Source organism: Giraffa tippelskirchi, chromosome Y (genome assembly GCF_054371585.1).
Source record: "Giraffa tippelskirchi isolate mGirTip1 chromosome Y, T2T-mGirTip1v1.2.pri, whole genome shotgun sequence".
NCBI lineage: Eukaryota > Metazoa > Chordata > Mammalia > Artiodactyla > Giraffidae > Giraffa > Giraffa tippelskirchi.
The window spans coordinates 25,483,039-25,510,731 of record NC_137290.1 but is presented as its reverse complement, the minus strand read 5'-3'; the positions used below and the strand labels follow the sequence as shown (position 1 = coordinate 25,510,731).

Genomic DNA, 27,693 nt, shown 5'->3' with positions numbered 1-27,693 from the left:
TTGTACTAAATTTTTCATATTATCAGTTTTAGATATCTTGTGAGGCGGCCTTCCTGGTGGCTCAGACAGTAAAACGTCTGCCTACAACGCAGGAGACCCGGGTTTAATCCCTGGGTCGGGAAGATTCCCTAGAGAAGGAAAACGCAACACACTCGAATACTCTTGCCTGGAAAATTGCATGGATGGAGAATTCTGGTAGACTACAGTCCATGGGGTTGCAAAGAGTCAAGAGCTCTTTCTTGACGTCTTTTCATTGATCGTGAAGAGCTCTTTCTTGACGTCTTTTCATTGATCGCTATAGAAAGGTCACTCCCACCCCAACAAATAGATTTAAGCTGATCACTTTCAACTATATTCCAACGTTTTTGAGGAAATGTGAGTGAAAGAAAGTCATCTGATTCACCTGGATCAGAGATAGAAAATGTATAACATGGTTCTTTTATCACAAATTCTTCAGACAAAACCTGAAAAGGATCTTCTTCAATCAGAGACCTCAAGATCAAGTTCCCAGTAATTGTGTGATATCATGAAGGAGATCTAATGCAGTTTTCTGAACCAACTGATCCATCTTTAGGAAAAACATCTTTAATTACTGAAAAAAACTACGTGCCATTTCACATCATTCTGCAGATACTTTTCTAATTTGTCTGATTTTACACAGTGCAAATTCAAATAATGCATGACTACACTACAAAGCTAATCTCTCTAGATCCTCACAGATCATCACTGTTTCTCGATCTGAGAAACAGTGACATCACACAATCACTGGTTTCCTAACAGTTAAAGGGTAAAACTCAGCCAGTGTTTACTTCACTACGAAGTAAATTATATCAACCTAAAATATAGGCTGCTTAGTTAAATAGAAACCACAAATATGAAACTTGCAAAATTTCATTCCTCAAGAAATTTTACACAAACAAGTTACATCAATAAGTCTACTTGGTTCTTGAAATAAAAGTATTGTATCCCTCTTTGGTACACACACTCTTAGAAGTCAATACTTTTACCAAAAAACCTTGGGTGTGCTCTCTTGTGTGCAGTAAAGCCAAACAACTGACTGTGAGCTGTGGTGAAAGCAAGTGCAGTATAGTGTTTATTGTATGCCCAAGCAAGGAGTATTCTTTGGCATTGCCTTTCCTTGGGATTGGAATGAAAACTGACCTTTTGCAATCTTGTGGGCACCTCTGAGTTTTCCAAATTTGCTGACATATTGAGCACAGAACTTTCACAGCATCATCTTTTAGGATTTAAAAATGGAATTGCATAATTACCACTAGATTTGTACATAGTGCTTCTTCCTAAGGCCCACTTGGCTTCACATTCCAGGATGCATGTCTCTAGGTGAGTGATCACACCATGGTGACTATCTGGGTTATGGAGATTTTTTTGTACAGTTCTGTGTATTCTTGTCACCACTAATTAATGTATTTTGCTTCTGTAAGGTGCATACCATTTTTGGTCCTTTTTCAAGCCCATTTTTGCATGAAATGTTCCCTTGGTATCTCTGATTTTCTTGAAGAAATCTCGAGCCTTTCCCATTCTATTGTTTTCCTCTATTTCTTTGCACTGATCACTGAGGAAGGCTTTCTTAACTCTCCTTGCTATTCTTTCGAATTGTGCATTCAAATAGGTATATATTTTCTGTTCTCCTTTGCTTTTCACTTCTCTTCTTTTCACAGCTCTTTGTAAGGTCTCGTCAGGCAGCCATTTTCCTTTTTTGTATTTTTTTTTCTTGTTGGGATGGTCTCGATCCATGTCTCCTGTACAATGTCATGAACCTTCATCCACAGTTCATCAGGCACTCTGTGTATCATATATAGTCCCTTCAGTTTGTGTCTTACTTCCACTGCATAATCATAAGGGATTTGATTTATGTCATACCTGAATGGTCTAGTGGTGTCCCCCACTTTCTTCAATTTAAGTCTGAATTTGGCAATAAGGAGCTCATGATCTGAGCCACAGAGAGCTTCTGGTCTTTCTGTGCTGGCTCTATGAAGTTTCTACATCTTTGGCTGCAAAGAGTATAATGGAGTTCATGATCTGAGCCGCAGTCAGCTCCCGGTCCGTGGATTAGATTAGCAATTGGATCAGATTGCCAGTTGCCGAACTCTAAGCTTTAACCTTTTCTGCCTCAGAGAACAGTGTATGCGATAGATACTATTTAAGCTGTTAGAGCTGAATTATGGAATGAATGTGGGCCTGTAAAACTCTGTCTTCTATTTTTTCCTTTCCCTGCAAGCTTCATAATCAAGACATCTCCCTGGAACTTCTAAACTCTTTCATATAGAGATATTTTCAATAGCAACCACTTGGTCATTTTGCTCCTTAGAAGCCTTCTTACTTGTACTTATCTAATTCTGTGCACATCACTTTGTAATAGGACATGCAGTTTAGAGGTTGGCCTTACTGCCAAGATTGGGCTTCTCTGATAGCTCAGTTGATAAAGAATCTGCCTGCAATGCAGGAGACCCCGGTTCAATTCCTGGATCAGGAAGATCTGCTGGAGAAGGGATAGGCTACCCACACCAGTATTCCGGCCTAGAAGATTCCATGGGCTGCTGAGTCCATGGGGTCACAAAGGCTCAGACATGCCTGAGCAACTTTCTCTTTGACTTTAGAGCCTGGATTACTAGCAGCAACCATTAAAGGAATCATTCAGTAGGACAGTTGGACCCTGGACTTGTACTTTGAGTATGGCGGCTAGTCAGTGAAATACCTGGTATTCTCTTTGTCCTTGATGTGCACGGCTCAGACAGTAAGATATCTGCCTGCAACGTGGGAGACCCAGGTTCAATGTGTCAAGATCCCCTTGCAAAGGAACTGTCTACCCATTCCAGTATTCTTGGCTGGAAAATACCATGGACAGAAGAGCCTGGTGGGGTCCAGTCCATGAGGTCGCGAAGATTGGACACCACTGAGCAACTGACACTTTCTAATTCCTATAATATGTGGATGTGGCTTGCTTCATGGCAAATTTTAGTGGTCCAAGGGTCAGTGGTAGCCTCTGTTTCAGGCATACAGTAAGTAGGAAGACCAGCGGTAAAAACGAGAAGCAGTGTGGCCTGCTGGGTAGAACACACCAGACTATACTTATTATAGTGCACCACTCAGGTTACTTTCACTAGGTATCCTTCAACTCCATAAACCCTGGCCACTAATTTTTGTGAAAAGTTTCCTGTTCTGGAAAATTGCCTTTGGTCATATGAAAGCTTCCTCACCCAAGAGGTGAAATTCCCACATCTGTGGGTGAGATTTGGACTGAGTGACACGGAAGTAAATGTCTTAATACAAAGTGAGATAAAGCCTGGTGTAACTTGGTCTCTGCTTGACATTAGATTTTGTTTCCCCTCTGCTATACCCTGTTTCCCTCATTCCATTTCTTCTGGAAAACCCTCACCATTGAGTCCTCTGAGTAACAAAGATGGGCTCTGCTTTTAGGAAATCTGATGGAAAACATTCCCACCACAGAATAACAACTACTATTCGTCACGAAAAGGAACGGGAAAAATATTCATACTCTAGCCTCAATTTCTCTTACGGTGAAATGCCATTGTCTGCTGCTATTTACTATCCTTCCTACAGACCTGTGAGATTACTTTGTTTGTATGTTTTTATTTTTATTTTTTCCTTTTTGATGTTCCTTGGCCACATAAGTCATGGAAAGATATGCTTTTCTTAGAAGCTGATGATTTTTTTTAGCTGATCTTGAGATTGACACCCAAAGTTGGTGGTTTTAACTTATGAACAATATACTTCCTTTTTTCAAGGGATAGGATCTTAATAATCTGTCTTCAAGTCCAGAGTTTATCAAGAATAGTAAGGTTAAACATGTTTCTTATCGGTTCCACTATTTAGGTTGTATGTTTCAAACAAAGACCTCTATTCCAGAAGACAATTGAATAAAATCCCAAGCGAAATAGACTTGGGAGATGTTCGTCTATTCCAGTCAGAGAAGACAATCTATCAAAGTGCATTGAACAGGTCAATCTAAAATAGTAGTCTAATAACAATCTGTAAAGTCAGAAAAAGCTGCATGAGGAAGTTAAAATAAGATCTCATAGGCATTAACAGACAAGAGAAACCAAGGGGAGCAGTAGAATGGCATAGGCACAGATGGTGAGACTAAGAAGAAAAGAGCACAGATTGAAAGGTCGGTGTGATTGAAGAATAGAGTTAAAGAAACAACGTGAAGATTGAGAATAAGGTAGAATCCAGAGTCCTCATAGGCTCTTCTCAAGATCTTGCTTTCCATCACATGGCTTAGCTGGTGAGTGACAATTTTCTCTGATTGTAGCAAGGTAGACAGTGTCCGAGGAACATACGTGGATGCTAGAGAATGAATTGCAGTCCCCTGAGTCATCTGCAGTTGAGAAATCTGCACATTTTGTGCCAGGTGAGTGTTGATAAAGACAGTGATATGTGGCTGAATCTAAAGCATGATAAGGGGTAAAATTAACAACACTGAGGTATGGATAGGGTGAAGTGCATTAGAAAAGGAAGTAGTCAAGAATGAATAGTAGTATCAATCACAGAAGGAGAGAATTTGTGTTGTTATTCAGTCAGTAAGTCATACCCAACTCTTCAGAACCCCATGGACTCTACCCTGCCAGACTTCCCTTCCCTATTTCCCAGAACTTGTTCAGATTCATGTCCATAGGGTTGGTGATGTTATCTAACCGTTTCATCATCTGCTGACCACTTCTCCTTTTACCTTCAATCTTTCCCAATATCAGGGCATTTTCTACTGAGTCAGCTCTTTGCATCAGGGGGCGAAAGGAAGAAAGAACACTGAAAGGTAACGAAGTTTTCCAAGGAGAGGCCTTGAAACTCTTCAGGATACAGATGCAGAAAATACTTTTGACAACATTCAACACCCATTCATGACGGGTATATGCAAAAACATATACAGGCAGTGGGATCACAGGGAACCTTCTTCAACCATATATGAATAAACCCACTGCACACATGATTCACAATGGTAAAAACCTGAGAGCATGCCCCCTAATGTTATGAATAAGATAAAGATGCCCACTCTCACCATTGTTATTCAGCATCGTCTCTGGACTCCAATTGCGAGCAATCAGAGGAGAAGAAGAAAACAATTTTCAAACGAACTGGGAAAGAAGAGGTGAAACTGTCACTGTTTGCACATGGCATGATACTATGCCGAGAGAATCCAAAGATGCCACCAGGAAATGACTAGAACTAATCCAGGACTTTAGGAAAGGGGCTGGATACAAAGACAACACACAGAACACTCTTGCTTTTCTATAAAATAACAACAAAAATAAAAAAAAATAGAAACGTAGGAAGCAATCCCATTCACCATGGAAACAAGAAAAGAAAAATTTCTGGGAACAAACCTACCTAGGCTGGGAACAAACTTGTGCACAGAAAAAAATAAGGCATGGATGAAACAAAAGTGATACAAAGAGATAGTGAGATACACGATTCTCATGTACTGGAAGAAAAAACGTTGTGAAAATGGCTACACTACAAAATGCAGTTTACAGATTCAGTGCCATTCCTATGAAATTGCCAATGGCATTTTTCACAGATAGTAGAACAAAAAAGTTTTTCAACTTGTATGGAAATACAGAAGACCTTGAAGAACCATGTTGCCTTGAGAGAGAAAAACAAGAGCTGGAGGATTCAGACTCCCTGATTTCAGTCTATACTACAAAGCTGTAGTAATCAATGTGGTATGGAACTAACACAGAAACAGGAATATAGAGCAATGGAACATGACAGAAAACCTGGAGATAATCTCATGCCCAAATGGGTCCCCTAATCTATGACAAAGGAGGCAGCAATAGTCCATGGAAAAAAGACAATCTCTTTTAAAAGTGATGGTGGAAAATCTTGACAGCTAAAGGTAAAAGAATGAAATTAGGAAACTTCCACATCGCTGTTCTGTGGCCACGTCGTGTCTGACACTTTGTGAAGCTGTGGGTGGCAGCACACCAGGGCTCCCTGTCCTCCACTATCTCCCAGAGTGTGCCCAGGTTCATATCCACTGCATCGGTGATGCCATCCAACCATCTCATCCTTGTTTCTGGCTTTGCATTCTGCCTTCAGTCTTTCCCAGCATCAGGGTCTTTTCCAGGGAGTTTGCTTTTCGCATCAGGTGGACAAAGTTTTAGAGCTTCAGCTTCAGCAGTGGTCCTTCCCATGAGTATTTAGGGTCGATTGCCTTGAAGATTGACTGGTTTGGTCTCCTTGCTGTCCAAGGGATTCTCAAGAGTCTTCTCCAGCCCCACAGTTCAAAAGCATCTGTTCTTTGGCGTTCCGCCTCCACTGTGGTTCATCTCTCACAACCATATATGACTACTAGAAAGAACGTAGCCTCGACTCTACGAACCTTTGTCAGCAACATGATAGCTATGCTTTTTACACACTGTTTAGGTGTGTCATAGCTTTCCTGCCAATAAGCATTTGTTTTCTAATTTCATGGCTGCAGTCACCATCTGCAGCGATTTTAGAGCCCAGGAAGAGGAAATCTGGCACAGCTTTCCCGTTTCCCCTTTCTAGTTGCCATGAAGTGATGGAAACGGATATTGTGATCTGCGTTTTTATACTGAGTTTTATGCCTGATTTTGCACTGTCCTCCTTCACCCTCATCAAAAGATTCTTTAGTCCCTCTTCATTTTCTATCATTAGAGTGGTATGCATATGCATATTGTAGATGGTTCACATTTCTCCCAGCAATCATGATTCCATGTGCAACTCATCCAGCCTGGCATTTCTCATGATGTGCTATGTGCTTAAGTTAAATAAACAAGGTGACAATCAACAGCCTTGTCATCCTTGCTCAATCCTGAACCAGTCACTTTTCCCATACGTGGTTCTAATGCTTGGTTCTTGACCTGCCCACAGGTCTCTCAGGATCCAGATAAAAGATGGTCCTGTATTCCCATCTCTTTAAGGGTTTCTCACAATTTGTTATGATCCACAAAATCAAAGACTGTATAGAGTCGTCAGTGAAAAAGAAGTAGAGGTTTTTCTGGAATTAACTTGCTATTTCTCTCATCCAGCAAATGGTGACAACTTGAGCTCTGGCTCCTCTGCTGTTTCTAAAGCTACCTGAAGATCTGGAATTTCTCAGTTCACGTAATGCTGAAGCCTAGCATGAAGGATTTTGAGCATAAATTTTTATCATGGGAGGCCAGCACTATTATATGGTGGCTTGAATGTTCTTTAGTCCTACTCTTCTTGGGAATTGGGGAAAGGATTTACTTTTTCCAGGCCTGTGGCCATTGTTAGGTTTTCGAGATTTGCTGACATCTTGAGTGCAGCACAGGTCATAGCAAAAACCCTCCTCCAACAACACAAGAGAAGACTCTACACATGGAGATCACCAGATGGTCAACACCGACATCAGATTGATTATATTCTTTGCAGCCAAAGATGGAGGAGCTCTATACATTCAGCAAAACAAACAAACAAACAAACAAAATAATGGGGGAAGACTGTGGCTCAGATCATGAACTCCTTATTGCCAAATTTAGACTTAAATTGAAAAAAGTAGGGAAAGCCACTAGACCATTCATGTATGACCTAAATCAAATCCCTTATAATTATACAGTGGAATTGACAAATAGATTTAAGAGACTAGATCTGATAGACAGAGTGCCTGATGAACTATGGACAGAGGTATGTGACGCTGTACAGGAGACAGGGATCAAGACCATCCCCACTGAAAAGAAGTGCACAAAAGCAAAATAGCTTTCTGAGGAGGCCTGAAAAATAGCTGCGGAAAGAAGAGAAGCAAAATGCAAAGGAGAAAAGGAAAGATATTCGCATCTGAATGCAGAGTTCCAAACAAGAGCAAGGTGATATAAGAAACCCTTCCTCAGTGATCAATGCAAAGACACAGAGGAAAACATCAGAATGGGAAAGATTAGCAATCTGTTCAAGAAAATTAGAGATACCAAGGGAACTTTTCATGCAAAGATGGTCTCGATAAAGGACAAAAACGATATGAACCTGACAGAAGCAGAAGATATTAAGTAGAGTTGGCAAGAATACACAGAAAAACTGTACAAGAAAGATCTTCATGCCCCAGATGATCACAATGGTGCAATCACTCACTACAACCAAACATCCTGGAATGTGAAGTCAAGTGGGCCTTAAAAGCCTCACTACGTATAAAGCTAGTGGAGGTGATAGAATTCCAGTTGAGCTATTGCAAATCCTCAGAGATGATGCTGTGAAAATGCTGCACTTGTTATGGCAATAAATCTGAAAAACTTAGCAGTGGCCACAGGATTGGAAAGGGTCGGTTTTCATTCCCATGTCACAGAAATGCAATGCCAAAGAATGCTTAAAAACTGTATAATTGCACTCATTTCACACACTTGTAAAGTAATGCTCAAAATTCTCCAAGCCAGGCTTCAGCAATACGTGAACTGTGAACTTCCAGAGGTTCATGCTGGTTTTAGAAAAGGCAGAGGAACCAGAGATCAAATTGCCAACATCCGCTGGATCATCGAAAATGCAAGAGAGTTCCAGAAAAACATCTATCTGCTCTATTGACTATGTCAAAGCTTTTGACTGTGTGGATCAAAATAAACTGTGGACAATTCTGAAAGAGATGGGAATGCAAGACCATCTGAAGTTTCTCTTCAGAAACCTGTATGCAAGTCAGGAAGCAAGAGTTAGAATTGGACATGGAACAACTGACTGCTTCCAAAAAGGAAGAGGAGAACGTCAAGTTTGTATATTGTCACCCTGCTTATCAAACTTATATGCAGAGTACATCATGAGAAACGTTGGGCTGGAAGAAACTCAAGCTGGAATCAAGATTGCCATGAGAAATAGTGATAATTTCAGATACACAGACCACACCACCCTTGGCAGAAAGTGAAGAAGAACTCAAGAGCCTCTTGATGAAAGTGAAAGAGGAGAGTGAAAAAGCTAGGTTAAAGCTCAACGTTCAGACAACTAAGATCATACATCTGCTCCCATCTCTTCATGGGAAATAGATGGGGAAACAGTGGAAACAGTGAAAGACTTTAATTTTGGGGGCTCCAAAATCACTGCTGATGGTGATTTCAGCCATGAAATTAAAAGACACTTGTTCTTTGGAAGGAAGGTTATGACCAACTTAGATAGCATATTTAGAAGCAGAGACATTACTTTGCCAACAAAGGCCCATCTAGTCAAGGCTATGGTTTTTCCAGTGGTCATATATAGATGTGAGAGTTGAACGGTGAAGAAAGCTGAGCACGGAGGAATTGATACTTTTGAACTGTGGTGTTGGAGAAGACTCTTGAGAGTCCCTTGGACTGCGAGGAGATCCAACCTGTCCATCCTAAAGGAGATCAGTCCCGGGTGTTCATTGGAAGAACTGATGTTCAAGCTGAAACTCCAGTACTTAGGCCACCTCATGCGAAGAGTTGATTCATTGGAAAATACCCCAATGCTGGGAAGGATTGGGGGCAGGAGGAGAAGGGGATGACAGAGGATGAGATGGTTGGATGGCATCACCGACTCAATGAACATAGGTTTGGGTGAACTTCGGGAGTTGGTGATGGACAGGGAGGCCTGGTGTGCTGCGATTCATGGGGCTGCAAAGAGTCGGACATGACTGAGCGACTGAACTCAACTGAATTGATCTGAGTGCAGCACCTTGATAGCATCGTCTTTTAGGACTCTAAGTAGCTCTGCTGGAACTCCATCACCTCACTTGGTTTCACACTCCTGAATGGCGGGCTCTGGGCAAATGGTCACACCATCGTGCTTATCTGAGTAGATAAGCATCTAAGTAGATAAGTAGATAAGTATCTAAGTAGATAATCTACTTCTGTAGATTCTTTTCATCTCATCTTGATCTCTTCTACTTATTTTCGGTCTTTGCTGTTGCTGTCCTTTATCATGGCCATCTTTGGATGAAATGTTCTTTTGATATCTCCAATTTTCTTGAAGAGATCTCTAGTCTTTCCTTTCTATTGTTTTCTTCTATTTCTTTGCATTGTTTATTGAAGAAGCCCTGTTTGTCTCTCTTTGTTATTCTCTGGAACTCTGCGCTCAGTTGGGGTACCTTTGCCTTTTCCGCATGTTTTTTGCTTCTCTCCTTTCCACAGCAACTTGTAAACCCTCCTCAGACAGTCACTGTGCCTTCATGCTTTTATTTTTCGTCAGGATGGTTTGCTCACTGTTCAATATTTTGGACCTCCTACCACAGTACTTGAGACACTCTCTTTACTAGATATAAACCCTTGAAACTATTTGTTACCTCCACTGCATATTCAGAGGGGATTTGATTCAAGTTGTACCTGTCTGGCCTAGTCGTTCTGCCCTCTGCACCCCACCCCAACTCCTCCCCGTTTAGTTTAAGCCTGCATTTTGCCATGAGAAGATGATGATCTGATGACGATCCACAGGTCTTGTTTTTGCTGACGGTATGCAGCTTTTCCCACTTGATTGCTACCAAGAAGATGATCAATCGGATATCGGCAGAGACCATTTGATGACATCCTTCTGTAAGGTCGTCTCTTCTGTTGTTGTAAAAGGATGATTGCTATGACCAGTGCAATTCATGACAGAGTTTGATTAGTCCATGTCTTGCTTCATTTTTCACTCCAAGGTCAAACTTGCCTGTCACTCCAGGTACCTCTTGACGTCCTACTTTTGAAATCCAACCCCCTATAATGATAAGGATATCTTTCATTCGGTGTTAGCTCTACAAGGTCTTGTAAGTCTTCATAAGAACTGATTATTTCAGCTTCTTCAGCATCTGCATTTGTGGGATAGACTTTTATATCTCACGTAAAAAAACAATCTTGGCAGAGACCTAATCCATGAGATAAGGAACTTTTTATATTTCATTTAGGAAAATCTGGGTCGCGATTTTCCAAATGAGATATGCAGTTCTCTATATTTCATGAATGAAAGTCTAGGCACTGATTTTCCTACATGAAATATGGATTTCTCTACTTTCACGTTTGAAACTCAAGGCACAGAGCACTTTCCCCTGAAATATGAAATTCTTGTATTTCACATGGAATTGGCAATAAATAAGGTCACGTTTTGTAACACGAAATATGGAATTTTTCATATTTCTCATCTGAAAACCTGTGTACTGACTTTACTTCCTGAACTACAGAATACTGTATATTTAACAATTGAAACACTTGGCATCGATTTTCCTAAAGAAATATGGAAATTTCTGTTTCATTCATAAAGTGATTTTCATGCTTGAGGTGTGAAACTCTCTGTATTTCACCCAAGAAAACTTGCATGAAGCTCTTCAGTATGAAATATGGAATTCTGTATATTTTGCATTTGCAAATCTGGGGACAGATTTTCTCATGTGAGATACAAAATGTCAGTTATTCACATGTGAATATTTGTGTCAGATTTTGACATACAAAATACGGGATTTTCCATGATTCGGAAATTAACATCTTGGCCAGACAGTCAAATATAGAATGAGCTATATTTCATATATGAAAATCTGGTCACAGATTTCCCTATTGAAGTTTGGAATTCTCTGGATTTCATTTCTGAAAATCTGGGTGAAGACTGCCCTGCATGATATATGGAATAATCCATATTTCACACATGAAAATCTGGGTGCCAATATTTTTACATGAATTGCATAAATCTCTGAAGTAACAGTTGTATTTCTAGGTTTTGATTTTCCCATATGAAAAATGTGCATCTGTATATGTCACATATGAGACTGTGAAAGCAATTTTTTTAGCATGATATATGAAATACTCAGTATTTTATTTATGAACATCTGCATGTCTGTATTACTACATGAAGTTTTGAAATTCTGTGTATTTCTCATCAGAAAATCTGGGCATCCATTTTCCTATATTAAATATGAATTTCTCAAATTTTCCAACATCTACATCACAGCACAGTTTTCATTACATAAAATACGGACTTATTTATCTTTCACATCTGAAAATCAGGGTGCAGATTTTCCTGCATGAATGATGGCATTATCTCTGTTTCTCATGTGAAAATCTGGACACCAATTTCCTTTTTGCTGTTTGTTTGGTTGGTTTTTGCTAACAATAAACATTTTAATAGAAACAGATATATTATTTCATTCAATAAAAATGTGAAAGATTATGTCTAAGTAGATGTAAAGACTGGAAGGAAATCTACTCCATCTTTTCAGTAGTCAAAAAACAAACAAACAAACAAACAAAAAAACCTGATGACTAGCCCAGACTGAAGGGACAGAATGGGACGAATGAAGTTCAGTTCACAGGACTTGTTAGCTCTAGAGCATTCTTTTTTTTTTCTTTTTTACGAAAATGTAATTAGTTTATTTTCAGGTAACTTTTATTTTTTATTATGAATTTATTTATTTTAATTGGGCGCTAATTACTTTACAATATCTAAGTGGTTTTTCCACACATTGACATGAATCCGCCACAGGTGTACATGTGTTCCACATCCTGAAGCCCCTTCACACCTCCCTCCCCATCCCATCCATCTGGGTCCTCCCAGTGCACCAGCCCCGAACACCCTGTCTCATGCATCGAATCTGGTCTGTCATATGATACGATATGGCATATGATCTGGTTTGACATATGATAATATACATGTTTCAATGTCATTCTCCCAAATCATTCCACCCCTGTAATCTCCCACAGAGTCCAAAAGACTGTTCTATACATCTGTGTCTATTTTGCTGTCCCGCATATAGGGTTATCGTTAGCATCTTTCTAAGTTCCATATATATTTGTTAATATACTGTATTGGTGTTTTGCTTTCTGACTTACTTCACTCTGTATAATAGGCACCAGTTTAATCCACCTCGTTAGAAGGGATTCAAATGCATTTATTTTAATAGCTGAGTAATATTCCATTGTGTATATGTATCACAGCTTTCTTATCCATTCGTCTGCTGATGGCCATTTGGGTTGCTTCCGTGTCCTGGCTATTATAAACAGGCCTTCGATGAATATTGGGGTACACGTGTCTCTTTCAGTTCTGGCTTCCTCGGTGTATATGCGCAGCAGTGGGTTTGCTGGGTTGTATGGCAGAACCTCCACACTGTTCTCCATAGTGCCTGTACTAGTTTGCATTCCCACCGAGAGTGTAAGAGGGTTCCTTTGTCTCCGTACCCTCTCGAGCATTTATTGTTTGTAGATTATTGGATGGCAGGCATTCTGACCAGTGTGAGATGGTACCTCGTTGTGGTTTTGATTTGCATTTCTCTGCTAATGAGTGATGTTGAGCATCTTTTCATGTGTTTGTTAGCCATCTGTATGTCTTCTTTGGAGAAATGTCTGTTTAGTTCTTTGGCCCAATTTTTGATTGGTTCACTTACTTTTCTGGACTTGAGCTGCAGGTGTTGCTTGTATACTTTTGAGATTAACTCTTTGTCAGTTGCTTCATTTGCTATTAGTTTCTCCCATTCTGAAGGTAGGCTTTTCCCCTTGCTTTTAGTCTCTGTGGTTGTACAAAAGCTTTTAAGTTTCATTAGCTCCCATTTGTTTATTTTTGCTTTTATTTCCATTACTCTGGGAGGTGGGTCATAGAGCATTCTGCTGTGATTTGTGTCGGAAAGTGTTTTGTCTATGTTTTCCTCTAGGGCTTTTATAGTTTGTGGTCTTACGTTCAGATCTTCAATCCATTTTGAGTTTATTTTTGTGTACGGTGTTAGAAAGTGTTCTAGTTTCATTCTTTTACAAGTGGTTGACCAGTTTTCCCAGCTCCACATGTTAAAGAAATTGTCTTTTCTCCGTTTTATTTTCTTGCCTCCTTTGCCAAAGATAAGGTGTCCATAGGTACATGAATTTATCTCTGGGCTTGCTATTGTGTTCCATTGATCTATGTTTCTGTCTCCACGCCAGTACCATACTGTCTTGATGACTGTTGCTTTGTAGTATAGCCTGAAGTCAGGCAGGTTGATTACTCCTATTCCATTCTTCTTTCTCAAGATTTCTTTGGCTATTTGAGGTTTTTTATATTTCCATACAAATTGTGAAATTATTTTTTCTAGCTCTGAAAAATACCACTGGTAGCTTGATAGGGATTACATTGAATCTATAGATTGCTTTGGGTAGTATACTCGTTTTCACTATATTGATTCTTCTGATCCATGAACATGGTATATTTCTCCATCTATTTGTGTCTTGTTTGATTTCTTTCATCAGTGTTTTATAGTTTTCTATATGTATCTCCTTTGTCTCTTTAGGTAGATTGAGGTTTTTAAAGGCATAAGCCACACTTCTTGCATGGCTCTGCAATAAAACATACTCTGCTTTAAACTCTAATGTTTCGATATTGCTTGGCCCAAGGTTGCTGGGTACAGGGGTATTTAGTTACAGTAACACCTTATCTCTCAAGTCTGTGGAGGTTAACAGAATCTCTTGAGAGAATGTCTCATTTCAAAACCACATACACTCATAAAAGGATGACCAGTTTTTTCTTGTGTGTGAAGCAAATTAACAGGCACTGAGAGCTCTCCTAGTTACCAGGTGAATTTAGGACAAAGTGTGACAAAGGTTTTCATCAGGTCTTACTTGAGGACTACTCATTATTTTGGAAACTTTGTCATGAACTGATTTGCTAGGATATATAGAGAGAGTACATCTTTTATCTTTTCTATCGTTTAGTAGTTTGCTTCTCATGTGTGTCACATTATGTTTTAATATGTGCATACATTTTCATACTGTAAAATATGGGGAATTTCATTCTCAATTTGGAAAGTGTGTGGTGAGATATTCACAGATGAAATGCAGCGAATTCTGTATTTCATTCAGGAAATCTACATGCATGTATTCAGATGTGAAATACCAAGTTCCATGCTTCACGTAGAACACTTTTGCCCTCATGTCAAAATGTGATACAGACATGGAATTCTCTCTGTTGAGAGAAATTTATACAGAGATGCTAAGGATAGTGCCCCACCAAGGGCCACGGCTCTCCATTGTCAGAGGAATTGAAGTCTGCCCATTTATTGTACAGAGGCCCTTTCACAGTGATTCTGTTCTCACCCAGCCTCCAGGTGAGAACACAGCCCAGCCTACCCCATCAGCCCAGGCCTGTGGGACTAGGAGGGGTAAGAGGATCAACCCAAGACACCCTTTTAAGGAGTGATGTTTCAAACTGACAAACTCTGCATGTAGCAGGTGCTTCTGCTACAGTGCTACCAGTCTCCCAAACCTTACAGAAAAGGGCAAGCTGTGCTCAGATGCCTGGTCATGTCGAGGATAGAATGGTCCTGCACTTGAGAAGGACAGAAAACCCTTTGTAGCTGGGTGTCCTAGGGGCTGTGCAGAGCCCCTCTTCTGTGCCTGGGAATCTGGCCCGCTTCATTTTTCTGCTCCTTCGTATCCTCCCTGACTGCGCCCAGGTGCTTCGTTTCTGCCTCTCCTTTCTGATCAGGCATCCATGTTTACATTTACATGCCTGTTTACACTTCCAGCTTGCTCTGTCGGTGAGGCCCCTGGGCTTTTTTCCGTGGTGTCAGTGCTTCTGCTGCCCTATGATCTTTCTACCTTACACAAGCTCTTTCACGTTTTCAGTGTCCATTCTTCCATCCCCCAGCCAGACCAGCTCAGACAGCTCACACACACATTTGTGTCAGCACATGTGTGTGCATGCTCTCCCACCCACCTACCCCCCCACACAAACAATCCTGAAAAGAAACTTGCACAGATGTGCCGCTAATTGTTTACTTGTCCAGTATAATGAACTTTGGTAAGCACCCCTCTTTTCTTGGCCCGGTTATTATTATTATTTTCACTCACTAGTTGATCAAATCAGCGTCCTCTTCTACTTCTATGATACATCCTGGAAGGTGAATGGGATTTGCTCATGAGGGGGCTGACTTACAAAGAGGTTGGCAGGGTTGGAAGTCCTCACTGTGGATGGTTGAGTGACGTGTGCCTGTGTTCTCTACTCCCATCACAACAGACTGGTTCACAGTGCCAATCATGGTGGCATGATTCCATTCCCTGTGCTTTCCTTCCAGAAAAAGCACAGAAATAGCAAGGGGCTTTGAACTTGAAATTGATCATGCACCCCCTTTGCCCAGGCTATAGCAGGTCACTGAGGACAAGAATTCTTTAACAAATTCCTATTCACAGAAAGGCAAGTCCCAACTCTTACTGCCTGAGTGATGCTTCACTTAAAATCATGAAGAAATTCTGCATGGGTAATGCCAGGTTAACGATCACTGCAAGAAGTGGTAATAGTCAATGTCCTTCTTTCCTGCAGCAGTGTTTATAGAACACTTAAGTCAACCCCAAATCTCTCCTGACAGATCAAATATTTTCTGACAGATGCATTCCTGCAACATCTTTGCCCTTTGTGATCCTAATTAATATTCTCATTTCAACGAGTGATATTCTTGCCCCATGGGCATTTCTGTAAGTGTGTGGGCATTGCTGTTTCCAAACGGGGGTCACTGTTAACTATTCCTGTGATAAAGCATTTCTTGCTGTTCACAAATATCGTGTATCTCTTAAAAAAAAGTCACAAGTCAAGATGTTGGAAACATTTGATCCAGGAATGAAAGAAATCATCCAATTCACACACAATCTGACAAAGACACACAAACTTAAAAAACAAAAGTGAATACAAGCAACACAATTCACGTATGTTGAATAGGGCCGTGCAAGAACTGACACAGCTATTGCAGCAGAGCTGTGTATAATGGCACAGGCATGGATGTCATATCAAAGAAGACAGGAGGCATAGGCAGACCCAGAGGAAGAAACATCAACTCACATTCAAGGGCAGGCACAACAGAGACACCCAATCTTCATTCTAAACAGAGGAAAACATGAACACATCCAGGGAACAGGAAACAAATGCAGCTCAGGGTGATTGAGCCAGAATGCTCAAGAAATCATCAGTAACCCGCCAAGTCTCACACGCATTGATATTCAGTGGAAGAAAACCTTACACAACACGTCCAAGTGTGCAGTCAAATCTAATAGCACCTAGATCTTAGGGCCCAAGTGAAAGCCCGAAAGACACTGGGACACATGTCATGGCAAGTTTCCAGAGAATGACCATCAAGTCAACGATGCACAGTTCAGTTTTACTAACCGATCCATGACTATCTCTGCACTCTTCACTTCAGGACAGGTTAGAGCTAAAGCCACCCCTGGTACTGAATCACTGGTACTGAAGACAGGTGATATTAGGCGTTGGGGCACCCTGTCCTTAACTCTTCTTGTCTTTAAGTTCTTTGCAGTGCCTTACTAAAACTTCTGAATGTGGATAACTAGAATGAGCCCAGTCTAAGGTCCCCAAACACATGCACCAATATGCCATCCCACACCCACAGCAGAGTTATTACACATTAGTTTCTGCTTTGTGTTGTTTTGTTTTGAACTGGTGCTGAGAAACACAGGTACCAGCCTGCCGGAGCCCCAAGGATTCTTTGAAGATTACAGATTAAGAAAGTAAGAAGACATGTTTCCATTGTTTGCTGGGCTGCTTGTACAGAAAGCACCCAGAGAAGGCCAAGCCTTGCCTTCTGGAACTGTAGATGCTCCTCTGCAGAAGGGGCATACTGGGGTGCAGATAGTCAAATGCAAAAGTTGGCCCTGAGCAGGAGATCTCATTCAGTGCACCTTGAAGGGGGCATCCATGAACCCATGAACTTTGACGTTCATTCTTTACCCTTTGCCCTCAAAAGAGATGCTGCTGTCGGGAGACAATTTTTGGAGTGAGAACTCCATGTGAGACAGAAATATCACCCTCAGGCAAGCGCACATTGGAGCCATTGTATCTGGGGCGAGTGGGCAAACGTTGACCTCTCCCTACTCCCTTTGTGCCAGTCTGTCCTTTGCCCAATCCAGAGGTGGACATGATTCTGAAAAGCAGCCATCTACTTGGAAAGGGCCACCCTAAGTTCTGACCAGTCCCTCAGTGAGCTCTGTATTCTCCAGGTGTTCCCATTGGCCCTTGGCCCGCAGAGTAGCGACAAAGCCCCAGAAGAATGTCCCTTGTGGTTTTATACAGTCTGTGCTGAGCCATTCAGCAAGGAAGAGACACTGTCACCAGAGGGTTCGTGAGAAAAATGTTATTTCTACACCTAGTCCTGACAGAGGGCCTTGGGCACAGAGCTTAAGCCTTCCTGGAAAAAAGGATATTAACCGCTGAGCCATCATGGGACACAGAGTGCACGGCTCGGTAGGCTGGACCTTGCCTGTTTAACATCCCCATTCCCCTGACTTCTGCCCCTGCAGACTTTGTACCTAAACTGAGTTCCTGGAAAAAAGAACAGAGTTCACATGAGCTCAAACATATATGATGGGATCTGGTTTTGTTTGTCTGTCTGTTTCCTGGCAATTTATCTTTTCCCCTGGTCACTTTTGCCAGAAACTAATATCCTCACTGCCTTCCCACCCCCTCACTTTCACCCTGGGCCACAGCCCCTCCATATACTTTATGCCCCCATCCCCTAAGATGTTACCTGGAACCCTAGCTCTGGGAAGCTGACTCTCAGCAAAGCTGAACCGTGCAGTCATATACACAAGAAGGCTATGTGGTTCATAGTGAGTTGAATGTTAAGGCTTTTTCCTTGTCCTGTACTCTTAAAATGCCTGATGATATCCAGCAGTGATGATACCTGGGACACCACCTTCCAATAAAGTTGTGTTCCATTATTTCAATCTCTGGCCCTTGTTCACCAGACCCTTTCCATGAACATCCACATTTCCCTTGTGAAGTTGCCAGACCCACAGTTAATGGCCCCTGCTCTTCCTTCTCCTTCCTCCCCAACCCCGCCCCACAGGAAGAACTGTGTCCCCTGACACAACCCCAACATATGGCTTAACCCCCTCTACAACTCTCCATGGTCTGGTAATTCCCACGCCTTAAACTGAGACCCTACATGGAGTTGAAGTATTTGTCTTGAGGACCTGGCCAAACAATACACAGACACATACGGTTGATGCTTTCTATTTATCCTTCGGAATTATTTCATGCTTACTTGTTTCTCCCTCTCGATCTATTTCACCACCAGACCACTCTTCATTACTTTCCTGTCCGAGAGAACTAGCTGGCCATTGATCTTCATGTGAAGCACCTTCTTAGATTTTCTATTTTAGGTAAAGGGGGACACTCCATCATAAGCTTCTCAAAATCGGGGGTTTCCTTTCAAAACAGACAGAGACACAGACACAGATATGTCAACCTATCCTCTCTCAACAACACTAAAGACAGCTTTAATCTTTCAAGTCAGTTCCCAGGAGAGAGAGTCTGTGAACTTTTACATTTCCTCTCTCAGTTCAGTTCAGTCGCATAGTCGTGTCTGACTCTTTGCGACCCCATGAATTGTAGCACACCAGGCCTCTCTGTCCACCACCAACTCCAGGAGTCTACTCAAACCAATGTCCATCAAGTCAGCGATGCCATCCAACCACCTCATCCTCGGTCGTCCACTTCTCCTCCTGCCGCCAATCCTACCCAGCACTAGGGTCTTTTCCAATGAGTAAACTCTTCACATGAAGTGGCCAAAGTATTGGAGTTTCAGCTTCAACATCAATCCTTCCAATGAACACCCAGGACTGATTTCCCATAGGATGGATTGATTGGATCTCCTTGCAGTCCTAGGGACTCTCAAGAGTCTTCTCCAACAACACACTTCAAAAGCATCAATTCTTCAGCTCTCAGCTTTCTTCACCATCCAACTCTCACATCCATACATGACCATTGAAAAAAACCATAGCCTTGTCTAGATGGACTTTTGTTGGCAAAGTAATGTCTCTGCTTTTAAATATGCTATCTAGGTTGGCCATAACCTTCCTTCCAAGGAGTAAGTGTCTTTTAATTTCATGGCTGCAGTCATCATCAGCAGTGATTTTGGACCCCCCAAAAATAAAGTCTGACACTGTTTCCACTGTTTCCCCATCTATTTCCCATGAAGTGATGGGGCCAGATGCCATGATCTTAGTTTTCTGAACATTGAGCTTTAAGCCAACTTTTTCACTCTCCTCTTTCACTTTCATCAAGAGGCTCTTTACTTTTTCTTCACTTTCTTTTTTTTTTTAATAAATTTATTTATTTTAGTTGGGGTCTAATTACTTTACAATATTGTAATAGTTTTTGCCATACATTGACATGAATCAGCCATGGGTTTAGGGTGGTGTCATCCGCATATCTGAGGTTATTGATATTTCTCCCAGCAATCTTGAGTCCAGCTTGTGTTTCTTCCAGCCCAGCGTTTCTCATGATGTACTCTGTGTATAGAGTTAAATAGGCAGGGTGACAACATACAGCCTTGACATACTCCTTTTCCTATTTGGAACCAGGCTGTTGTTCCATGTCCAGTTCGAACTGTTGCTTCCTGACCTGCATACAGGTTTTTAAGCCACGTACCCCATTCTTCACCGTACAACTATTTACAAGAACTAGGACATGCAAGCAACCTATATGTCCATCGGCAGATGAAGGGTTAAGGGAGTTGGGGTACATATACACAATGGTATGTTACTCAGCTCTTAAAAGAAATGCATTGAACTCAGTCCTAATGAGTTGGAATGAATATGGAGCCTATTAAACAGAGTGAAGTAAGTCAGAAAGAAAAAAACAAATACTGCATGTTAACACAAATATATGGAGTTTAGGACCACGTAGATCGTACTGGACATCCAACATGCAGGACAGCAAATAAGACACAGACATGTAAGAACAGACTTTGGACTCCGTGGTGGAACGTGAGGCTGGGTTAATTTGAGAAAATAGCCCTGAAACATTTATATTACCTTATGCAAAATAGATGATCAGGGCAAATTTGATGCGTGAAGCAAGGCAACCAAAGTCATGTTGTGGGACAACCCACAAAGACATGTAGGGGAGGGCGGTGGGTGGTGGGTTCAGCATTTGGGGGGACACGTGTATATCTGTGGGTGATTCGTGTTGGCCAATGTATGGCAAAAACCGTCATGGTTTTATAAAGTAATCATCCTCCAGGTAAAATAAATAAGTTAAAAGACTATTCTCCATAATCCTGCACAGTGGTCAGTATTCTCAGAATGAGAGTGGCAGGTGAAAAAGATGTAAAAGAAAACAAAACCAGAAACAAGTGTGATGATCAAAACGGAATCAAATGATGGTCAGTGGGGAACAGCCTACCAGAAAGAAGGCTCACAGACCTTTGTAGAAAGGGGACTTCAATAGTAGGTGGGCCCCAATTTAAGAGGAGCCTGAGGGTAGCCTTGTTGGCCATGGAATGCCAGTTCAGAGATGTTCAGCTGAGTCAGATATAAATTGGAGTGACATTGCCCTGACCAGAACACTTCATCTACCTCAAGCTTCTCTACTTAGAACCTGTTTTTCACTACAGTTGTCTACTCCTGCTGTCTCTTGCAGATTCCCTCGTTCCTTGGTGTTACACTGCATTCCACGGACTCTCACTTTCTCCACAAGTGAAATAAATGACCCAAGTTTCTGGGAAACACTTATGCCAGTGCTCGATCCCTGGGCTCCTCACCTCTCGTCCTCCCAGTACCTCTCGTGGAAGAGCCTTCCTCCTCATATAGTACCGCACTGGATTGGGCCACAGATCCTTTATGACGCTTTGTCAGGGCAATGAGGGAGGTCAGCACAGGACTGGCCAGACCCTGAGCCCTTCCGTGCACCTCCAAGAACCCCAACATACATCATCAGTTCTGGCCCAGTGGCCGCGTGGGGCCCTATCTCAGCAATCCGGTCAGATCCTGTGAAATTGTGGTCCAAGAACCAGTTGAAAAAGTTAACGCTGCTGTCGTGGTGCCTGCGGCTGTATGCCTTACGTTCAAATCCCTGGTTCCAGTGAATTAGGGTGGAATGAGATGCTCGATATCCTGCAGGAAAAGGAGTATGGGAGAAAGACCTAAATCACTTTCCAATTCAACCTACACTTTTCTGCCCCCACTCCCCAAATCCAAGGACCTGCCTCTTACCAGTGACATTAATGAGATAGTCCTTAACAAGCACTTCATTCTGGAAATACCTATTCTTCCAGAAGGACAATGTGATGTTGCAGTGATGAGTGGGATTCCTGAGTTCTTTCACCTGCCAGGACAAAGTGTGGGGAGTGGTGTAGGGGTGGGTGGGTATGACACATCTTTACAGAAGAGCTGTCCTTTCCTGTTTCCAGGGGTAAATCATGCCCTCTCCCCTCCCCAGTCACCTTCCCTCCACAATTATCAGTGTCCCCTGCCTGACCTTCAAGTTGGTGATGAAGTGAAGCATGTCTTCATCTTGGTCAGCCATCATAGCTGACATTTGGGGGTGGTTCATAAACTGCTTTAGGTCAAGGAGCCTCTAGATGCTAGAGGAAAAAAGTGCTGGAAGGACAAATCTAGCCTAAAGAGTAAAATGGCACTATCTGACTTCAACTTGCGATGAGTTAACTCCTCACATTTCTGTTAACGTAGACTGTATGAAGGCATGACAAGCCCCAAGGCTGTACCTATGAATGCACTACCAGAGGAGGTTCTGTTCCTAACAGGAAAGGCCCTAAGCTCCATCTCAGCCTCCTAAAACATAGGTTACTTCTGGAAAACAGGCACTCCTACGTACAGGCACTCCTATGTGCATGTGCATTTACACAACCGAACCTCACCCCCAAATTCACTCAGCTTTTCAGAGAAGACCTGGATCCCAGACAAGCCTTTCCTCTGAAGAGTCCCTGGTGCTAATGACAATTCTGATTGGGACCTCTGCAAGTAAAGCCCAAGTAGCAATTTGTGCTAATCAGAACAGCAAGGACATCATACCGAATATCGGGAACAGATACACAGAACGGTAACCAATACCCAGCATCCAAAAAATACATTTTGTACCAGAACTGCCAGATCTCTAAACTGCTTCTGCAATTACCCAGGTTAAAAAAAAAAAAAAAAAAAACCTTCACAAGCACCACACCAAGGGATACAACTTCGACCCAGAATTCACGGATTCCCTGGATGATGGCACTTCTGTGTTCTAGACTCAGCTTCCACCTCTGGCAGTTGTTGTGCGAGCGTGGGCACTTTGGGCTTTCTTATTCACGGAATCCAGCTCCACCTGCAGGGCCTTCAGGGCCTCCAGTGCGGGCTGATCCCTGGGGGCTCTGGGGCTTGGATGTTCCTGGCCCTGCTCCTGCGAGGACACCTGCTCCTGCGAGGACACCTGCTCCTGCTCCTCGTAGGCCACCACCTCCACCTCCTCCATGACGTCTAACACCAGCAGCTGGAACTCCTGCCCGAATCCCGCCAACTCTCCCTCCTCCAGGGCCGCACCTTCCTCTACCGCCTCCACCCAGAAGAGGGCGGCCTCCTCGCCTGGTGCACTACCTGCGGCCTGCATTGCCTCTGCCGCCCCCACCGTGCTGGTAGGTCCCAGGGTCCCTCTCTCGTGAAGACCTTGGCACACAACTAAGACCCAGGATCCTGGGGTGCTGCCGCATTTCTCTGGCCCCGTCTCACTCTCCATGGTGTTCTGGCCGTAGCCCAGAACCACCAAGAAGCTGGACGTGAGAGCACAGCCGGCAGCCGGCAATGCCCGCCCACCGGTGGCAGTCTACGTGGCACAACCAACTGGTTACTTGCCCACAGCCAATGAGCAGGGAAAGGGAGACAGCCATGCACAGAACCGTGTGCCACCACGCATGGGTAATATGCTGGCGGGAAGGACCTGAACTCTATACCCTGACCTCCAGACCTCATCACAGAACCAATCTAATGGAGTCAAAAGGCGTTTGCTCACGGGACACACCCCTTGGAATTCTGGGCACGCAGGGGCCCAACTTGGCTCAGTGCACAGTGCGCCGGTCCACACAAGCCATTTGCCTGACCAACAGTGTAGATGTGCCAGACCAGCGACTGGGCGAGCCAGGCCAGCTGGAGTCGAAGGCAAGGAATCTGAAGATGACACTGCAGCCACCGTCAAGCTTGAAGTTGCCACTGGGGCAGCGGGCGACTCTGTGTGCTCAGGGATTCACACAGGTGACACAGGGTTTGTGGGTACGTCAGGGACACAGGTGCTCACCTTGGATCTAAACGGCAAGCCACGGGCAGAGCGTGGGTTTGGTGGGGGGTGGGGGGCGGTGGGGGAGGCGCTATTACCGCTGACCTCACCAAAGTTCACCACCTGCAGAGTCCGTCCCTAACCATGTGCCTTAGGCTTGAGCAGTGTCAGGAATGTAGCCATCCTCTGAGGATGAAGCAGCACACTTTCCTCGGCTAGCTCTTCGGGCCCCACAACGCAGCCCCAAGCCAAACCACCCTGGAGCCCCTGGCCTGCTGTCTGTCAGCTCTTGCTTGGCCTTTCCCCTGGCCCAGAGATTAGAGCAGGCACCCCGGCGGCTAAGGATGTGCTCCTGCGGATGCACTTCCCAGAGAAGCAGAGCTCCTCCTGCAAGTGTTTCAAGTGGACCAAAATGCTCCTCCTGACCATTGCTTCCTCTCTTCCTCTCGGCCACATAGCTAACGTGGGCACACTGAACTTAAGTGCCTGGATAGATGCAACGCTCACACTCTGCCTCCTAGGATGTCTGGTGTTTCACACTGAGCACCTACCTTAGGCCACACACACGAACACACACACACACAGAGGAACAGGTGACACACAAGCACATATGTGTACACACACATGTGTAACGCACAGGGAACAAATGCAAACAGGTGTTTCAGAGACTGAAGAACCAATGGTTTACAGGAAATGCAAAGATTTCCTTATTTCTCATAGGGAAATGTTCATTCTGATCATCAGATGTGAAATATAGAGAAGTTCGAGTTTCACGAAGGAAAATTAGTGCCTAGATTTTGATGCAGTTAATAAAGAAAACTCCAGACTTCATGGTGGACAGTCATTCTTTTCTATATAAGAAATACAAAGAATTAAGTATTTCACGAAGAAACAGTGGTGCCCAGAATTTCTTTTATGAAACAGAATTCCAATTCCCTGTTGGTTCCCATATCTTAATTGCATACTTCATGTCAGTAAAATTTCATTGAGATTTTCACATAGGAAATGTATACAACTTCAGAGTTCAGGCAGCAAAGCATATGCTCAACTTTTCATATCTGAAATACCTGGAATTCCCCATTCATGTAGGAAAACGTGTGCACAGATATCCACATGTGAAACAGACAAGATTCCATATATGATGAAAAAAGTATACAAGTAGATTTTCAAACATGAAGTACATATTTCCTATTTCATGTAGAAAAATCTGCACCCATGTTCTCACATGTGAGATAGAGAAAATTACATATTTCATACAGAAAAATCATCTTTCGGATTTTCCTCAGCACGAAGCAGGGAATGCAAAGCAGTGCTCTGGAACAACCCAGAAAAATAGCGTCGGAGGGCATGTGGGAGAGGCTCCAGGATGGGCGGGACCCCGATTTACTTATGGCTTTTAATGTTGATGCATGGCAGAAACCATCACGATATTGTATAGTAATTAACCTCCAGTTAACATTTAAGAAAATGTTACAGTTTGAGAAAAGTGAAAGAACAAGGGGACTCGACTCTGCTCTGTGGTGACCTAAATGGGAAGGAAATGCAAAAATGAGGGGATATATGTACACTTAAAATGGATTCACTTGGACATACGTACTCAGAAACTAAAGCAACATTGTAATGCAACTATAGCCCGATGATAATTGTTTCAATCATATTACATGTCAAGTATAATTCCAGCAGTGAATAAATAAATGGTAGCCTCGTTTGCAATATATATCCATGGGGACATTATTCTAAGTTAAATATTTCAGTTAGAGGAAGATGAAATCTTTTACATCACATGACATTGTGAAGTTGAAATCCCTGCATTATAGAAACAGAGTAGAATGTGGTCCTCGGGCTACTGGAAATGGCCCGTGATGGTCCAAGTTACCAACTTTTAGTCACCGGTTGAATAAGCTCATCAAGGAAGATACTGTAATAGAGGCAGGATGGAAAATGGTGTTGCAGGCCTCAGCCCAAGACCTTCAGTGGAGTTAGAAACCCCAACACCACCCACAGAAAGCCTCTGAGCAGAGTGTAGTGAGCTATATTACAGCCTTCCCACAGAGCCCTCTAGGCCCTTGGGCCTTGGGATGGGGAATGAACTGTGGAGCTTGGGAACAGGCTGTGTCTTGCAGAGTCCCAGAGCCTTTGCTGAAGCCACTGACTGGTCTGGCCCAGGTTTCAAAGCAGTGGCCAACGTGTTCCATTCCCACCTCCACGACTGAATGGTTGTGGCAATCTGCATGGGTCACAGTCTACAGGACCAAGCTCTCCAACTGGGTAGACTGAGGAGGCTGAGGGTCAGCTACATAGTGGGTACCTGGCTCCCTCATTGAAGGTGGCTGGACAGTGTATGGGGGCCTTGGAAAGAGGAGGGCACAGAGAACTGAGAACTGCCTCTTCCACCTAGGACTGGGCACTTCTGGAAGTAACAAGAGTGGGTGCTAGATGAATGCTCCATGACTAGGATAACCGGCCTGCACAGGGAACCCCCACATCCCAACCAGTACCGTGGAGGGTGATTGTCAAGCTTGGGACCTATCCTTTCGGGAAATAGGGAATAGGGAATATTTGCTTCCCTCAAGGATTACAGGAACACAGTTAGCTGACCACCAGTTACTTCAAGAACACAAGATCTGACACCAGGAAATTTGCAAGAGCTAATCACATCCATCCCTCACCTTTCCTATACATAGCCTTTGCTGAACGCTTTGTGGGAGTTGTGTTTTTTTTTTTCTTTTTTCCATTGCCTTAGGCTTTTATTCTTTTTTAATACAAGCATTTAAAATTATGAACACTTCCAAACATGCATCTCATGAATTCTGGTACACTGTTTTTTTATTATTACTGAGTTAAAATATTTTCTAATTTTTCTTTTTATTTTTTACCTCTTTTTTAAAATTTATATCAATTGGAGGCTAATTACTTTACAATATTGTAGTGGCTTTTGCCATGCATTCACATGTAACAGCCCTGGGTGTACATGCGTTCCCCATCCCGACCCTCCCACCTCCCTCCCCATCCCATCCCTCAGAGTCATTCACCCCAGTACACCAGCCCTGACACCCTGTCTCATGCATCGAATCTGGACTCACGATCTATTTCACATACTATACATGTTTCAATGCTATTCTCTCAAATCATCCCACCCTCACCTTTTCCCACAGAGTCCAGCAGTCTGTTCTTTACATATGTGTCTCTTTTGCTGTCTAACATATAGGGTCATCATTACCATCTTTCTAAATTTCATATATTTGCATTAATATACTGTGTTGGTGTTTTATCTTTCTGGCTTACTTTGCTCTGTATAATAGGCTCCAGTTTCATCCACCTCATTAGAACTGATTCCAATGCATTCTTTTTAATGGCTGAGTAAAATTCCATTGTGTGTATGGATCAGAGCCTTCTTCTCTTTTTGTCTGCCAATGGACATCTAGGTTGTTTCCATGTGCTAGCTATTGTAAACACTGCTGTGAATAACATTGGGGTACATGAGTCTCTTTCGGTTCTGGTTTCCTCCATGTGTATGTCCAGCAGTGGGATTTCTGGGTCATATGGCCATTCTATTCACAGTTTTTTAAGGAATCTTCAGGTTTCCTTTTCACTGGGTGCTCTTGACCTTCGGGTGAGAAAGGAGCTGTAGTTGGGTGTCACCTAGGCTGTCTAACCAAAGCACTCCTTGCTGGGTTGCCCATTTGGTTAGGTCATTGAGTGACATGGATGAACTATGCAGTCCATACCTTTCTTGGGTTCTTCCAGGCAGCTAGTCTAGCTCCT

At 42.8% G+C, this 27,693-nt stretch overlaps 1 pseudogene; it reads left to right on the top strand.

Moving 5' to 3' along the window:
- Nucleotides 1-27,693, top strand: part of LOC145537566 (MYND-type zinc finger-containing chromatin reader ZMYND8-like) — a 59,599-nt pseudogene that overhangs the window by 8,956 nt on the left and 22,950 nt on the right.